Source organism: Sinocyclocheilus rhinocerous, unplaced genomic scaffold, assembly GCF_001515625.1.
Source record: "Sinocyclocheilus rhinocerous isolate Xijiao unplaced genomic scaffold, SAMN03320098_v1.1 scaffold5255, whole genome shotgun sequence".
NCBI classification, from domain to species: Eukaryota; Metazoa; Chordata; class Actinopteri; order Cypriniformes; family Cyprinidae; genus Sinocyclocheilus; species Sinocyclocheilus rhinocerous.
The window spans coordinates 11853-15962 of NW_015649278.1; the positions used below are offsets into that span (position 1 = coordinate 11853).

A 4110-nucleotide genomic window follows, 5' to 3' on the forward strand; every position below is an offset into this window, starting at 1 on the left:
AAGAAAACCTGCTCCTGACCAGGTTAGGTTCACAGAGTAAGTTACTATGGTAACTTACCGAGAGGTTTAGTTTTGTCTTTTATTGAAACCGAAAACACTGAGTTTCCCTTTTCTGGGGTTAACAAACTCTGAGTTTCCAACAAAACCCGCTTTCTGGAATATACCCCTGGATTCCTTCTGTTTCTTGTGTGGATATATCATTAAAGGACTGTTTTTGGATTATTCCTGTATCGTGCGCCTCCTTAGAGCACAGCAACCGATACACTAATAAAGTCTGTATGCTTCATATATAGAATTGTAATAGCCTATAGATCGCACTTTCTCTTTACGTTTGCCCATTTTTTGTTTTTTTTTAAACACCTTACTTCAAACTAATTTATGCCACATTGTTCATTCTTGAAGCAAAATGTCTGTTTGGCGATTAAATAAACTGTTTTAGACCGCAGCTTGAATTGAACGTGACGCGTCCAGTGTGTGATACTTGTGACTTCTCCTAGACGCAGCGCTGCACTTTTGCACAATGTGTGACTTACATATATATATATTAATTTTTTATTTTGATTAGATAATCATGCAGTGTTTTAAAATAGAGGCAAATAAAATGTGAGAGTACACATACAAGATCAATAACCTATGTATGTCATTTTAATGCTATGGCCTTGTGTAGATATTTAAAGATTGACCATCTTTAAGCATGACTGTTGAAATTAAATGGTAATACTTAACAATAAGAGTCCATTTGTAACATTAATGAAAGCTTTAGAAGTATTGTTCCTTGATATAGTGTGTTTATTTCAACATTTACTACTACTAATAGGCTACATTTTTAAATTTTAAAGTTTCTTCTTTTAACATTAGTAAACTATGAAATAACTTTAATGATCAATATAATAATAGGCTATTACTATTTTTATTTTAAATACCACAGAAAAAAACAACTAGTCTAATATAAATTTCAAACATTAAATTGTTAAAGACAAGTAAATAAATGAATTAGCAATAGCATAAATAAATAAAATTGAACAAATGTCAGGTACAGAAATTGAAATCAAAAGTTTAAAAACACTGTATAGTTTTTACAGTTTCTAAAATGGAACCAGTTCTCGATACCCAACCCTACTTGTAGCTACCAGATATGAGGGTCATGTCATAAAATATTTTTAATACGACTGACTTTTTGAATTTAATAAAAAACAATTTAAGTTACTAATTACAACACTTTCATTGTACAGAAAGAGAGCAAATAACATTTACATTATCAAAGAACATTATCATTGACTTCAGTCTAGAGAGAAATTGTGTTTCTCGGGAGACATCGTGTTAGGGGCCCCGCTCCCTCGTCGGGCCCCTGGAATTATCCTGGTATGTGTCATCTCAATTGAAACAAATTCCTTTTGGTAAACAGTGTGTGGCGCACTTGAGTATGTTTAGAGGTTTCAGACAAATTGGATTACTAAACTGGAATAAATAAAATATAGTGTGTTGTGTTAGCGCAATAATTTTACAAAAAAGTGTTCTAGTTTCACTGGCTTAAATCTACTGAAGATTAAAATTAAACAAGATCACATTTATTTGGTTTATTCTGTGAATTTTAACTGAAAATATTACGCTCTTGTTGATCCACCTCTGACCTGTGACTCTTCTTTAACTGTGTTTCATGGATCAGTTTTGTTGGATTGATCCAGTACTTTATTTCACTGTAAAGCAATTTTATCTAGAGAAGAATTCAGACTGTGAGGTTTGTAAATGCAGGACTGGAAGAAACTCTTCAACTACAAACTAAACAGACATCAAACCAACGGCCAAAACATTCAGTGTTTCTGTCTATGGTCAGTCAAAAATTCTTGTTTTATTCTTAAATATTATGTTTTAAATTGAGTTTAATCCACATCATTTGTGGCGTAAGGCTGATTACCACAAAAAAATATATATATTTTGACTTGTCCCTCATTTTCTTAAAAAAATAAAAATAAAATAAAAATCAAGGTAATCGCAGATTGCTTACAAAGGATGTAAATTAGGTCAATTTTTTGGAGGGTTTTAAAGTAGAAATGTAACATTTGTGTTGTGACGTATTAACTTACATTAATTCTACTGCTTAAACATATACAGGTGCATCTGAAAAAAATGTGAATATCGTGAAAAAATTTTTTGTAACATTTCAAAAAGTGAAACTTTCATATATTCTAGATTCATTACATGTAAAGTAAAGCATTTAAAAAAAAATTTTTTTGTTTTAATTTCGATGATTAGAGCTCACAGCTCATGAAAGTCAAAAATCCAGTATCTCAAAATATTAGAATAGTTCCTAAGATCAATCAAAAACAACAAAAAAAAAGGATTTGCAAAACAGAAAAGTTCAAGTTCTTTAAAGTATGTTCATTTCTGCACTCAATACTTGGTCGGGGCTCCGTTAACACAAACTCCAGCATCAGTATCCCATAGATTCCATATGGGGTTCAGGTCAGGCATGTTGGCTTGCCAATCAAGCACAGTAATATCATGGTCATCAAACCACTTGGAAGTAGTTTTGGCACTGTGGGCAGGTGCTAAGTCCTGCTGGAAAAGGAAATCAGCATCTCCATAAAGCTTGTCAGCAGATGGAAGCATAAAGTGCTCCAAAATCTCCTGGTAGACGGCTGCATTGATTTTGGACTTGATAAAACAGAATGGACCAACACCAGCAGACGTCATGGCACCCCAAATCATCACTGACTTCAGAAACTTCACACTGCACTGCACTGCACACAATGCAGCTTGGATTCTGTGACTCTCCAGTCTTCCTCCAGACTCCAGACCTTGATTTCCAAATGAAATGCAAAATTTACTTTCATCTGAAAAGAGGACTTTGGACCACTGAACAGTCCAGTTCTTTTTCTCCTTAGCCCAGGTAAGATGCTTCTGACGTTGTTTCTGTTTCAGAAGTGGCTTGGTAGCTCTTTTCCTGAAGACGTCTGAGCGTGGTGACTCTTGATGCACTGACTCCAGCTTCAGTCCACTCCTTGTGAAACTCTCCCAAGTGTATGAATCAGCTTTACTTTACAGTATTCTCAAGCTTGCGGTCATCCCTGTTGCTTGTGCACCTTTTCCTACCCAATTTCTTCCTTCCAGTCAACTTTGCATTTAATATGCTTTGATACAGCACTCTGTGAACAGCCACCCCTTTCAGTAATGACCTTCTGTGACTTACCCTCTTTGTGGACTTGTTTTATTCTTAAATATTATGTTTTAAATTGAGTTTAATCCACATCATTTGTGGCGTAAGGCTGATTACCACAAAAAAATATATATATTTTGACTTGTCCCTCATTTTCTTAAAAAAATAAAAATAAAATAAAAATCAAGGCAATCGCAGATTGCTTACAAAGGATGTAAATTAGGTCAACTTTTTGTTGGGTTTTAAAGCAGAAATGTAACATTTGTGTTGTGACGTATTAAACTTACATTAATTCTACTGCTTAAACATATACAGGTGCATCTGAAAAAAATGTGAATATCGTGAAAAAAAAATGTGTAACATTTCAAAAAGTGAAACTTTCATATATTCTAGATTCATTACATATAAAGTAAAAGATTTCAAAAAAAATTTTTTTGTTTTAATTTCGATGATTAGAGCTCACAGCTCATGAAAGTCAAAAATCCAGTATCTCAAAATATTAGAATAGTTCCTAAGATCAATCAAAAACAACAAAAAAAAAGGATTTGCAAAACAGAAAAGTTCAAGTTCTTTAAAGTATGCGACATTTCGTTCCACTGTATGTCCACACATGTAGCGGAATAACAATAAAGCTCAACTTGAACTTGAACTTGAACTAAGCTCTAATCATCAAAATTAAAACAAAAAAACTTTTTAAATGTTTTACTTTACATGTAATGAATCTAGAATATATGAAAGTTTCACTTTTTGAAATAAGTTCCAAAAAAATAACTTTTTCACGATATTCAGATTTTTTTAGATGCACCTGTATATACATATATATTACATTTACATTTAGTCATTTAGCAGATGCTTTTATCCAAAGCGACTTACAAATGAGGACAATAAAAGCAGTCTAAATCAACAAAAGAGCAATGATATGCAAGTGCTATAACAAGTCTCAGTTAGCTTAA

General features: G+C 32.8%; 1 pseudogene; it reads right to left on the reverse strand.

Annotated features, from left to right (window-relative positions):
• LOC107710490 (uncharacterized) overlaps window positions 1-4110 on the reverse strand; it is a 14652-nt pseudogene that overhangs the window by 7616 nt on the left and 2926 nt on the right.